A 14,861-nucleotide genomic window follows, 5' to 3' on the forward strand; every position below is an offset into this window, starting at 1 on the left:
TTCCCTCACTTGTACTGAGAGCTATCTCCCCTACCCCTGTATTCCCTCACTTGTACTGAGAGCTATCTCCCCTACCCCTGTATTCCCTCACTTGTACTGAGAGCTATCTCCCATAACCCTGTATTCCCTCACTTGTACTGAGAGCTATCTCCCCTACCCCTGTATTCCCTCACTTGTACTGAGAGCTATCTCCCATAACCCTGTATTCCCTCACTTGTACTGAGAGCTATCTCCCCTACCCCTGTATTCCCTCACTTGTACTGAGAGCTATCTCCCCTACCCCTGTATTCCCTCACTTGTACTGAGAGCTATCTCCCCTACCCCTGTATTCCCTCACTTGTACTGAGAGCTATCCCCCCTACCCCTGTATTCCCTCACTTGTACTGAGAGCTATCCCCCTACCCCTGTATTCCCTCACTTGTACTGAGAGCTATCTCCCCTACCCCTGCATTCCCTCACTTGTACTGAGAGCTATCCCCCCATACCCCTGTATTCCCTCACTTGTACTGAGAGCTATCTCCCCTACCCCTGTATTCCCTCACTTGTACTGAGAGCTATCCCCCCTACCCCTGTATTCCCTCACTTGTACTGAGAGCTATCTCCCATACCCCTGTATTCCCTCACTTGTACTGAGAGTTATCTCCCCTACCCCTGTATTCCCTCACTTGTACTGAGAGCTATCTCCCCTACCCCTGTATTCCCTCACTTGTACTGAGAGCTATCTCCCCTACCCCTGTATTCCCTCACTTGTACTGAGAGCTATCCCCCCTACCCCTGTATTCCCTCACTTGTACTGAGAGCTATCTCCCATAACCCTGTATTCCCTCACTTGTACTGAGAGCTATCTCCCCTACCCCTGTATTCCCTCACTTGTACTGAGAGCTATCTCCCATACCCCTGTATTCCCTCACTTGTACTGAGAGCTATCTCCCCTACCCCTGTATTCCCTCACTTGTACTGAGAGCTATCTCCCATACCCCTGTATTCCCTCACTTGTACTGAGAGCTATCTCCCCTACCCCTGTATTCCCTCACTTGTACTGAGAGCTATCCCCCCTACCCCTGTATTCCCTCACTTGTACTGAGAGCTATCCCCCATACCCCTGTATTCCCTCACTTGTACTGAGAGCTATCTCCCCTACCCCTGTATTCCCTCACTTGTACTGAGAGCTATCCCCCCTACCCCTGTATTCCCTCACTTGTACTACGAGCTATCTCCCCTACCCCTGTATTCCCTCACTTGTACTGAGAGCTATCTCCCCTACCCCTGTATTCCCTCACTTGTACTGAGAGCTATCCCCCATACCCCTGTATTCCCTCACTTGTACTGAGAGCTATCCCCCCTACCCCTGTATTCCCTCACTTGTACTGAGAGCTATCTCCCCTACCCCTGTATTCCCTCACTTGTACTGAGAGCTATCTCCCATACCCCTGTATTCCCTCACTTGTACTGAGAGCTATCTCCCCTACCCCTGTATTCCCTCACTTGTACTGAGAGCTATCCCCCCTACCCCTGTATTCCCTCACTTGTACTGAGAGCTATCTCCCATACCCCTGTATTCCCTCACTTGTACTGAGAGCTATCTCCCATACCCCTGTATTCCCTCACTTGTACTGAGAGCTATCTCCCCTACCCCTGTATTCCCTCACTTGTACTGAGAGCTATCTCCCCTACCCCTGTATTCCCTCACTTGTACTGAGAGCTATCCCCCCTACCCCTGTATTCCCTCACTTGTACTGAGAGCTATCTCCCATAACCCTGTATTCCCTCACTTGTACTGAGAGCTATCTCCCCTACCCCTGTATTCCCTCACTTGTACTGAGAGCTATCTCCCATACCCCTGTATTCCCTCACTTGTACTGAGAGCTATCTCCCCTACCCCTGTATTCCCTCACTTGTACTGAGAGCTATCTCCCATACCCCTGTATTCCCTCACTTGTACTGAGAGCTATCTCCCCTACCCCTGTATTCCCTCACTTGTACTGAGAGCTATCTCCCCTACCCCTGTATTCCCTCACTTGTACTGAGAGCTATCTCTCATACCCCTGTATTCCCTCACTTGTACTGAGAGCTATCCCCCCTACCCCTGTATTCCCTCACTTGTACTGAGAGCTATCTCCCATAACCCTGTATTCCCTCACTTGTACTGAGAGCTATCTCCCCTACCCCTGTATTCCCTCACTTGTACTGAGAGCTATCTCCCATAACCCTGTATTCCCTCACTTGTACTGAGAGCTATCTCCCATACCCCTGTATTCCCTCACTTGTACTGAGAGCTATCCCCCCTACCCCTGTATTCCCTCACTTGTACTGAGAGCTATCTCCCATAACCCTGTATTCCCTCACTTGTACTGAGAGCTATCTCCCATAACCCTGTATTCCCTCACTTGTACTGAGAGCTATCTCCCATAACCCTGTATTCCCTCACTTGTACTGAGAGCTATCTCCCCTACCCCTGTATTCCCTCACTTGTACTGAGAGCTATCTCCCATACCCCTGTATTCCCTCACTTGTACTGAGAGCTATCCCCCCTACCCCTGTATTCCCTCACTTGTACTGAGAGCTATCTCCCCTACCCCTGTATTCCCTCACTTGTACTGAGAGCTATCCCCCCTACCCCTGTATTCCCTCACTTGTACTGAGGGCTATCCCCCCTACCCCTGTATTCCCTCACTTGTACTGAGAGCTATCTCCCCTACCCCTGTATTCCCTCACTTGTACTACGAGCTATCTCCCCTACCCCTGTATTCCCTCACTTGTACTGAGAGCTATCTCCCCTACCCCTGTATTCCCTCACTTGTACTGAGAGCTATCTCCCCTACCCCTGTATTCCCTCACTTGTACTGAGAGCTATCTCCCCTACCCCTGTATTCCCTCACTTGTACTGAGAGCTATCTCCCCTACCCCTGTATTCCCTCACTTGTACTGAGAGCTATCTCCCATAACCCTGTATTCCCTCACTTGTACTGAGAGCTATCTCCCCTACCCCTGTATTCCCTCACTTGTACTGAGAGCTATCTCCCATAACCCTGTATTCCCTCACTTGTACTGAGAGCTATCTCCCCTACCCCTGTATTCCCTCACTTGTACTGAGAGCTATCTCCCATACCCCTGTATTCCCTCACTTGTACTGAGAGCTATCTCCCCTACCCCTGTATTCCCTCACTTGTACTGAGAGCTATCTCTCATACCCCTGTATTCCCTCACTTGTACTGAGAGCTATCCCCCCTACCCCTGTATTCCCTCACTTGTACTGAGAGCTATCTCCCATACCCCTGTATTCCCTCACTTGTACTGAGAGCTATCTCCCATACCCCTGTATTCCCTCACTTGTACTGAGAGCTATCTCCCATACCCCTGTATTCCCTCACTTGTACTGAGAGTTATCCCCCCTACCGCTGTATTCCCTCACTTGTACTGAGAGCTATCTCTCATACCCCTGTATTCCCTCACTTGTACTGAGAGCTATCCCCCCTACCCCTGTATTCCCTCACTTGTACTGAGAGCTATCTCCCCTACCCCTGTATTCCCTCACTTGTACTGAGAGCTATCTCTCATACCCCTGTATTACCTCACTTGTACTGAGAGCTATCCCCCCTACCCCTGTATTCCCTCACTTGTACTGAGAGCTATCCCCCCTACCCCTGTATTCCCTCACTTGTACTGAGAGCTATCCCCCCTACCCCTGTATTCCCTCACTTGTACTGAGAGCTATCTCCCATACCCCTGTATTCCCTCACTTGTACTGAGAGCTATCCCCCCTACCCCTGTATTCCCTCACTTGTACTGAGAGCTATCTCCCATACCCCTGTATTCCCTCACTTGTACTGAGAGCTATCTCCCATACCCCTGTATTCCCTCACTTGTACTGAGAGCTATCCCCCCTACCCCTGTATTCCCTCACTTGTACTGAGAGCTATCCCCCCATAACTGAGACTTTCCATACCCTTCTCTGGACCCTCTCTAACTCAATAATGTCCCGTTTGAGCACTGGAGACCAAAACTGAACGGCATATTCTAGATGGGGCCTTACCAGCGCTCTGTACAGGGGAACAATTGGCCGAGTGCTATGATAACAATTCAAAATATGTATGATCTTTTCAGTCCCAAACTATGTTGCCATTAATACTTTACTATTCACAAATACATTACAATTACACGTATATTCCATAACAGGAGGCCAGGCTGACCTTCTCCAAGTGCATGGACTTCTAAACCAGTCCATTACCATGTCATACCACCAACACTTGGAATTTCCAGTGGAGAAAGTAATCTGGGAAATAAAACATAAAGGAAAAGCCTATGCAATGGCGGAATATAATGAAGGGCAACTTGACATACAAAACAGGCAGTTTGAGGAGCGGCTGCTAGCATCCAACAATGGAACAACATTAAGAATTAGCGGTCTGACCATAGAAGATTCTAATGTCTTCAAAGCGGATATTATTCTGAACAGTTCAGACATACAGACAGTGTATTTTAATCTCACTGTGCATGGTAGGTACCCACAACTTGTATTCGTTATCTTACCTTTTAATATGTGACTGTTTATTCTCTAACTCCTATGTTTTGCTACATGTATAGATGACACCAAGCAGCCCTTTACAACAGATACAATTTGCTTTGTGGTGATGGCAGACACTAGTGCTAATCAGTATAGTACGGATTTGCCATAAGACAAAAAGAACCTTTGAATCAGATAGAGCATAGTGTGATACATTGCAGGGAAACCCTTTTCAAGTCTATGGATTTGGCACATTAATGCAATGTATTTTAACAGCTAAGACGATAGGGACTAAGTCAAGCTGCATTTTCCATATAAATATTTTTTTTCATATGGAATGAAATCAGATTACCTAAACTTTATTATATTTTTTATTTAAGAATTCCAGAAACATTCAGTTGTTACAACTTATATGATATATGATACATAACATTTCTTGGTATAGATATGGATTTCATTAATTCAACCAAATCAATATTTTTTCTTTTAAAACACAGAGCCTGTACCTGCGCCAACCATAAGGGCTCATATGGAGGGAGACAATAAGGGTCGGTGTGAATTTACTCTGCATTGTTCTGTCCCAACAAACACGTCGCTCATATCATTCAGCTGGATGTACAGAGAAGGGGATTCTGGGTACCGGCACCATGCAAATGGCAGCTCTATCAGAGTGAATTTATCAGAGACAAATGAATTTCTTTGTTTGGCCCAAAATCCTGCGGATGAAAAAAATATCTCCTTCCATGCACAACAGATGTGTCAGGGCGGCACCACGAGAGGTACGGAATAACTATCTGGGCTCATACAGACTGCAGGGGATATTATTACTAAGTGACGGACAGGGTGCAAAGTGCAAACAATGTGTGCAACCTACTACATTGTTCATTCTATGCCCCCTGCCCTGCACGTCTTTGGATTTCCAAAATGGAGCCCACAGACCGGCATTTAGCATTTCTATATGAATGAGGGGAGGGAACTAGCATTCAGTGTTTGGAACATTCTATCTAAATTTAGTGACTAAAGGGCTAAAACAGAAAAACACAACTACAGGTCAGTCCAAGAATAGGGGTAAAAGAACAAATACAAAGGGGCATGTTTAGATTGTATAACAACAATAGCCTTGGATACTATGCTTGTTAAAGAACTCATCCAGGCCCCTCTTATAGGCATTAACAGAATCTGCCATTACCCCATCACTAGGAAGGGCATTCCCCAACCTCACTGCCCTCCCCGTGAGGAACCCCCTACCCAACATCCCCCGGCAGGGCATTCCCCAACCCCCTCACTGCCCTCACCGTGAGGAACCCCCTACCCAACATCCCCCGGCAGGGCATTCCCCAACCCCCTCACTGCCCTCACCGTGAGGAACCCCCTACCCAACATCCCCCGGCAGGGCATTCCCCAACCCCCTCACTGCCCTCACCGTGAGGAACCCCCTACCCAACATCCCCCGGCAGGGCATTCCCCAACCCCCTCACTGCCCTCACCGTGAGGAACCCCCTACCCAACATCCCCCGGCAGGGCATTCTCCAACCCCCTCACTGCCCTCACCGTGAGGAACCCCCTACCCAACATCCCCCGGCAGGGCATTCCCCAACCCCCTCACTGCCCTCACCGTGAGGAACCCCCTACCCAACATCCCCCGGCAGGGCATTCCCCAACCCCCTCACTGCCCTCACCGTGAGGAACCCCCTACCCAACATTCCCCGGCAGGGCATTCCCCAACCCCCTCACTGCCCTCACCGTGAGGAACCCCCTACCCAACATCCCCCGGCAGGGCATTCCCCAACCTCACTGCCCTCACCGTGAGAATCCCCCTACCCAACATCCCCCGGCAGGGCATTCCCCAACCCCTCACTGCCCTCACCGTGAGGAACCCCCTACCCAACATCCCCCGGCAGGGCATTCCCCAACCCCCTCACTGCCCTCACCGTGAGGAACCCCCTACCCAACATCCCCCGGCAGGGCATTCTCCAACCCCCTCACTGCCCTCACCGTGAGGAACCCCCTACCCAACATCCCCCGGCAGGGCATTCCCCAACCTCACTGCCCTCACCGTGAGGAACCCCCTACCCAACATCCCCCGGCAGGGCATTCCCCAACCTCACTGCCCTCACCGTGAGGTACCCCCTACCCAACATCCCCCGGCAGGGCATTCCCCAACCCCCTCACTGCCCTCACCGTGAGGAACCCCCTACCCAACATCCCCCGGCAGGGCATTCTCCAACCCCCTCACTGCCCTCACCGTGAGGAACCCCTACCCAACATCCCCCGGCAGGGCATTCCCCAACCCCCTCACTGCCCTCACCGTGAGGAACCCCCTACCCAACATCCCCCGGCAGGGCATTCCCCAACCCCCTCACTGCCCTCACCGTGAGGAACCCCCTACCCAACATCCCCGGCAGGGCATTCTCCAACCCCCTCACTGCCCTCACCGTGAGGAACCCCCTACCCAACATCCCCCGGCAGGGCATTCCCCAACCCCCTCACTGCCCTCACCGTGAGGAACCCCCTACCCAACATCCCCCGGCAGGGCATTCCCCAACCCCCTCACTGCCCTCACCGTGAGGAACCCCCTACCCAACATCCCCCGGCAGGGCATTCCCCAACCCCCTCACTGCCCTCCCCGTGAGGAACCCCCTACCCAACATCCCCGGCAGGGCATTCCCCAACCCCCTCACTGCCCTCACCGTGAGGAACCCCCTACCCAACATCCCCCGGCAGGGCATTCCCCAACCCCCTCACTGCCCTCACCGTGAGGAACCCCCTACCCAACATCCCCCGGCAGGGCATTCCCCAACCCCCTCACTGCCCTCACCGTGAGGAACCCCCTACCCAACATCCCCCGGCAGGGCATTCCCCAACCTCACTGCCCTCACCGTGAGAATCCCCCTACCCAACATCCCCCGGCAGGGCATTCCCCAACCCCCTCACTGCCCTCACCGTGAGGAACCCCCTACCCAACATCCCCCGGCAGGGCATTCCCCAACCCCCTCACTGCCCTCACCGTGAGGAACCCCCTACCCAACATCCCCCGGCAGGGCATTCCCCAACCCCCTCACTGCCCTCACCGTGAGGAACCCCCTACCCAACATCCCCCGGCAGGGCATTCTCCAACCCCCTCACTGCCCTCACCGTGAGGAACCCCCTACCCAACATCCCCCGGCAGGGCATTCCCCAACCTCACTGCCCTCACCGTGAGGAACCCCTACCCAACATCCCCCGGCAGGGCATTCCCCAACCTCACTGCCCTCACCGTGAGGTACCCCCTACCCAACATCCCCCGGCAGGGCATTCCCCAACCCCCTCACTGCCCTCACCGTGAGGAACCCCCTACCCAACATCCCCCGGCAGGGCATTCTCCAACCCCCTCACTGCCCTCACCGTGAGGAACCCCCTACCCAACATCCCCCGGCAGGGCATTCCCCAACCCCCTCACTGCCCTCACCGTGAGGAACCCCCTACCCAACATCCCCCGGCAGGGCATTCCCCAACCCCCTCACTGCCCTCACCGTGAGGAACCCCCTACCCAACATCCCCCGGCAGGGCATTCTCCAACCCCCTCACTGCCCTCACCGTGAGGAACCCCCTACCCAACATCCCCCCGGCAGGGCATTCCCCAACCCCCTCACTGCCCTCACCGTGAGGAACCCCCTACCCAACATCCCCCGGCAGGGCATTCCCCAACCCCCTCACTGCCCTCACCGTGAGGAACCCCCTACCCAACATCCCCCGGCAGGGCATTCTCCAACCCCCTCACTGCCCTCACCGTGAGGAACCCCCTACGCTGCTTCTAATGGAAGTTCCATTCCTCTAATCTATAGGGGGGGCCTCTGGTGCGTTGATTGTTTTTATGGGAAAAAAGAACATCCCCCATCTGCCTATAATCCCCTCTAATGTACTTGTACAGAGTAATTATGTCCCCTCGCAAGCGCCTCTTTTCCAGAGAAAACAACCCCAACCCTGACGGTCTTTAGATTTAAATTTCTCTTTCACTACAGATACAATGTGCCGGACCAAATTATACACCTTTCTGCCTATTGTCACAATGCTATGCCTTGTAGTGCTGTTCTTCAAATGGGTAACCACAAAGCAATAAAAGGTAAGTGTAGTTATTGTTACACTCATTGCTTTATTCTATAGTGAGAAACAAGTCAGCAGCATTTCCTTTCAACACACAATAAAGCTCAGGGAATTCTACTCAATCGTCATTCCTTTTGAAGTTTCTGATTGCTCTTATTTTGTAAGTTACACCTTACACTGTGTCAGTGCGGGATAATGATAGTTGAAATGAAAATTGCTTAACTAATTAGCATGGAAAACTCACTCATTTAAAATATTAATAGGTACAGAAGTTCAAAAGTACAGATTGCCATAAGTATCACTCGTGTATTATAAGGGATAATGTACCCCCTACTGTAAATGATAAGGATATTAGCAGTCACTGAGGGGTTCTGTGCCCATATAAAGGCACAAGGCTGCAGGCTGAGTTATACAGGGAACTCTGAGTATCACTCATGTATTATAAGAGATAATGTACCCCCTACTGTAAATGATAAGGATATTAGCAGTCACTGAGGGGTTCTGTGCCCATATAAAGGCACAAGGCTGCAGGCTGAGTTATACAGGGAACTCTGAGTATCACTCATGTATTATAAGGGATAATGTACCCCCTACTGTAAATGATAAGGATATTAGCAGTCACTGAGGGGTTCTGTGCCCATATAAAGGCACAAGGCTGCAGGCTGAGTTATACAGGGAACTCTGAGTATCACTCATGTATTATAAGGGATAATGTACCCCCTACTGTAAATGATAAGGATATTAGCAGTCACTGAGGGGTTCTGTGCCCATATAAAGGCACAAGGTTGCAGGCTGAGTTATACAGGGAACTCTGAGTATCACTCATGTATTATAAGGGATAATGTACCCCCTACTGTAAATGATAAGGATATTAGCAGTCACTGAGGGGTTCTGTGCCCATATAAAGGCACAAGGCTGCAGGCTGAGTTATACAGGGAACTCTGAGTATCACTCATGTATTATAAGGGATAATGTACCCCCTACTGTAAATGATAAGGATATTAGCAGTCACTGAGGGGTTCTGTGCCCATATAAAGGCACAAGGCTGCAGGCTGAGTTATACAGGGAACTCTGAGTATCACTCATGTATTATAAGGGATAATGTACCCCCTACTGTAAATGATAAGGATATTAGCAGTCACTGAGGGGTTCTGTGCCCATATAAAGGCACAAGGCTGCAGGCTGAGTTATACAGGGAACTCTGAGTATCACTCATGTATTATAAGGGATACAGTGCCACATACAAGCATAAGAATTAGAACTGCAGTTTCTAAATTAAAACTATGTAATGTATTTCATGTTTACATTAACTAAACATTTGTTTCCAATTATATTCCATATTTCTAGAAACAACAGAGAGTAGTGCAACCAACTCAACTGCACAGAGCAGTTGGCTCCGGATCCTCCGTTGGTGGGTAGTGCTTTCCTTGGTGGCTTCATTGGTGCAATTAAGGCACAGAACTGAATTGCCTCCCCAGCTGGACACCTTAAAGCTCCTTTGTGGACCAGGAGTATGCTACTCCATCTTCATTTTTTGGGTAGCCTGGGCTGCTGGCTGCTTTCTAATACTTTATTTTTGGCTTACCACTGCCCCCTAGTGGTAAGTAAATGCTTCATTGGAAAAAGCTTGAAACCTGGAAATGTCTGCACAATTTTTTTTGTTCTTGTTTTTATGAAAGGGTTCCATGCAGACAGATAAATATAAATATGAATTGTTTTTTTTAACACCTAGATTAGCAAGTCATAAGAGAAGTTCTGAATTCAGAAACAAACTTTTAGGCTGAAGAGAGCTACAGTGGAACAGAAATATAGAATAACACTAGAAACTAAACAAGTCATAGACATCCTTGTAGATGTAAAGAAAAATAAAAAATATATATATATTTTATTTTATTTTTTTTAAGAAAGGCCAAGGCTCTATTTTTTATATAGGCAATCATGGGCCTGCTTTAGGGGCCTATATAAAAAAAAGTCTGCATTGTTAATTACCCACCCCCCATGCTGCCAATAGACACTTGTGGCTAAATCCAGAGTTGGGGGGGACCCCTCTCCTACCCAATCGCCACATACACATAGACTGTTCCATATGTGTTCCATATCTGTACATACGTGTTCATACACTTATGAATGTGATTATATTTAGGGCTGCCATTATAAATCCTGGGGCCCCATACAGCCTAACAGTCTGCCCCCCACATTAGCTGGGACAGCACCAAGAGCCTGAGAGCCCTATAGAGACATATAATAAGTTGTGCCCTAGGCAGCTGCCTCTTCTGCCCCTGGTTCCAGCCCTTATATGACCTTTCCCTAAGGCTCATTTCCCAAGCCCAGTCTTAGTATGAGGGAACCAGAGGCGACCCTAGTAGTACAGGTATGGGATCCCTTATCCGGAAACCCATTATCCAGAAAGCTCCGAATTACGGAAAGCCTGTCTCCCATAGACTCCATTTTAATCAAATAATTTAGAATTTTCCTTTTTCTCTTTAATAATAAAACAGTACCTTGTAATTGATCCCAACTAAGATATAATTACCCCTTATTGGGGCAGAACAGCCCTATTGGGTTTATTTAATGGTTAAATGATTCCCTTTTCTCTGTAATAATAAAACAGTACCTGTACTTGATCCCAACTAAGATATAATTACCCCTTATTGGGGGCAGAACAGCCCTATTGGGTTTATTTCATGGTTAAATGATTCCCTTTTCTCTGTAATAATAAAACAGTACCTGTACTTGATCCCAACTAAGATATAATTACCCCTTATTGGGGGCAGAACAGCCCTATTGGGTTTATTTCATGGTTAAATGATTCCCTTTTCTTTGTAATAACAAAACAGTACCTGTACTTGATCCCAACTAAGATATAATTACCCCTTATTGGGGGCAGAACAGCCCTATTGGGTTTATTTAATGGTTAAATGATTCCCTTTTCTCTGTAATAATAAAACAGTACCTGTACTTGATCCCAACTAAGATATAAATAATCCTTATTGGATGCAAAACAATCCTATTGGGTTTAATTAATGTTTTATTGATTGTTTAGTAGACTTTATGTATGGAGATCCAAATTACGGAAAGACCCCTTATCCGGAATACCCTTGGTCCCGAGCATTCTGGATAATGGGACCTATACCTGTACTTGCAATTCTTCTTGGCCCAGCGCCCTCCACTCACAAACCCCCTCGAGAAGCAACGTCACATACTCCAACTCCCACCCATGCCTGCTGTTGTCCCCTCTCCCTGCCAGAGGTTTCCCTATCAGACAAACAATGTTCCTACTGATATAGTTATAGGTTTAATTGCTCCCCTTTCCAATTGTGTTTGTATCTACAGGCGGATGTACAGCTGTTTTTCATGAGTCAAATAAAAGTGAGTTCTTGCTGAAAATGTAGCATTATTATTCTTTTATTATAAGTTAAGAAAATGAAATGTTATTTTCTAATATAAGTACTAATGGATTATTGTTTAGCTTGCCCTTACTCCCAAGCCCTTGGTATTAGGAGAGATAATTGGCCCTGTATAAATAAGCCCCAACCTTACTCCAGCTACAGCCTGGGATATTTCAAGGAATTATAATTTGATTAACTACTTTCTATTCATACTAGAATTACTCTGAAGAACTGAGAAAGACTGTAAGCTCTATGGGGTAGGAACCTCATTTCTCCTATCTCTTATCATGTGCCACTTATTTTTTGCAAGATAATGTAACGGTATTTTAGATTGGACCCTACTGCTCCAGGCACAGCACATATAATAAATGACTGTCCCTCAGTCACTGGAAGGTTGGAAGGAACACACTGCTGCACACTTTGTAATAACTGATTGGCTGGAGCAGGACAGTGATTCCTGCTCCTATTGGCTAGATGTGGGGAAATTATGTTCTCCCCCTTGAATCCACCTTTCCATGAAGGAGTTGTCTGGAATTTTAACTACTCTCAGTCCTATAGTTTAAGTAGAGTTTGTGTTGAGGTCACGCAATTACCCTAGTGAGGGCCCTGCTCCATGGGTTGTACTGGTTGTGCCAACCGCCTGCACGGTTTCTTAGTAGCTACAATATGCCTGCTGCAGGGAGTATGTTTTAATGTGGATTAAGCTTCTTGCCCCAGTCTCCCACCTCCACCAGCGACCCCCATGCACCCACCTCAACCAGCGACCCCCATGCACCCACCTCAACCAGCGACCCCCATGCACCCATTAGCTGCTGCTGCCAGCTGGGCCGGTGGCTAGCATGATCAGAGATGTCTGTGTTGCAGAGCCCTAAATGTTTTTGTTTCACCGGGCTGGCTATAAACATTTGAGCCCTGGCAAGCACTTTCAGTGGCTTTTATCTGCCCCATTTGTCACTCCCCAACATGTGGCCCCTGGCTGTAACTTACTATACATCATTAAATGCTAGGTATGGCACTGATATAGGCCACCAATAAAGGTTAAGTAGCTAACATAAGTAATATATGGGCCATACCATCTAGCAAACACATGACAGAATCAGTTCCCATACTGTCCTTTCAAACCAGTTCCCATACTGTCCTTTCAAACCAGTTCCCATACTGTCCTTTCAAACCAGTTCCCATACTGTCCTTTCAAACCAGTTCCCATACTGTCCTTTCAAACCAGTTCCCATACTGACCTTTTCAAACCAGTTCCCATACTGTCCTTTCAAACCAGTTCCCCTACTGACCTTTTCAAACCAGTTCCCATACTGACCTTTTCAAACCAGTTCCCATACTGACCTTTTCAAACCAGTTCCCATACTGTCCTTTCAAACCAGTTCCCATAATGACCTTTTCAAACCAGTTCCCATACTGTCCTTTCAAACCAGTTCCCATACTGACCTTTTCAAACCAGTTCCCATACTGCCCTTTTTAAACCAGTTCCCATACTGTCCTTTCAAACCAGTTCCCATACTGACCTTTTCAAACCAGTTCCCATACTGACCTTTTCAAACCAGTTCCCATACTGCCCTTTTTAAACCAGTTCCCATACTGTCCTTTTTAAACCAGTTCCCATACTGCCCTTTCAAACCAGTCCCCATACTGTCCTTTTTAAACCAGTTCCCATACTGTCCTTTCAAACCAGTCCCCATTCTGTCCTTTTTAAACCAGTTCCCATACTGTCCTTTTTAAACCAGTTCCCATACTGTCCTTTTTAAACCAGTTCTCATACTGTGCTTTCAAACCAGTTCCCATACTGTCCTTTCAAACCAGTCCCCATACTGTCCTTTTTAAACCAGTTCCCATACTGTCCTTTTTAAACCAGTTCCCATACTGTCCTTTCAAACCAGTTCCCCTACTGTCCTTTCAAACCAGTTCCCATACTGTCCTTTTTAAACCAGTTCCCATACTGTCCTTTTTAAACCAGTTCCCATACAGTCCTTTTTAAACCAGTTCTCATACTGTGCTTTCAAACCAGTTCCTATACTGTCCTTTTTAAACCAGTTCCCATACTGACCTTTCAAACCAGTTCCCATACTGTCCTTTTTAAACCAGTTCCCATACTGTCCTTTTCAAACCAGTTCCCATACTGTCCTTTCAAACCAGTTCCCCTACTGTCCTTTTTAAACCAGTTCCCATACTGTCCTTTCAAACCAGTTCCCATACTGTCCTTTTTAAACCAGTTCCCATACTGTCCTTTTTAAACCAGTTCCCATACTGTCCTTTTTAAACCAGTTCTCATACTGTGCTTTCAAACCAGTTCCCATACTGTTCTTTCAAACCAGTTCCCCTACTGTCCTTTTTAAACCAGTTCCCATACTGTCCTTTCAAACCAGTTCCCCTACTGTCCTTTTTAAACCAGTTCCCATACTGTCCTTTCAAACCAGTTCCCATACTGTCCTTTTTAAACCAGTTCTCATACTGTGCTTTCAAACCAGTTCCTATACTGACCTTTCAAACCAGTTCCCATACTGTCCTTTTTAAACCAGTTCCCATACTGTCCTTTTCAAACCAGTTCCCATACTGTCCTTTCAAACCAGTTCCCCTACTGTCCTTTTTAAACCAGTTCCCATACTGTCCTTTCAAACCAGTTCCCATACTGTCCTTTTTAAACCAGTTCCCATACTGTCCTTTTTAAACCAGTTCCCATACAGTCCTTTTTAAACCAGTTCTCATAGTGTGCTTTCAAACCAGTTCCCATACTGTCCTTTTTAAACCACTTCTGTGATGTACAACTTCTTCTCATCATGTGCGCCGTGTTACCCAACTCTGTCTGAGATCCTCCAGCCCTTATTGAACTAGATGTGACTAAGGATGATGGGAGTTGTAGTTTAGCAGTAGAA

Source organism: Xenopus tropicalis, chromosome 8, assembly GCF_000004195.4.
Source record: "Xenopus tropicalis strain Nigerian chromosome 8, UCB_Xtro_10.0, whole genome shotgun sequence".
Taxonomy (NCBI): domain Eukaryota; kingdom Metazoa; phylum Chordata; class Amphibia; order Anura; family Pipidae; genus Xenopus; species Xenopus tropicalis.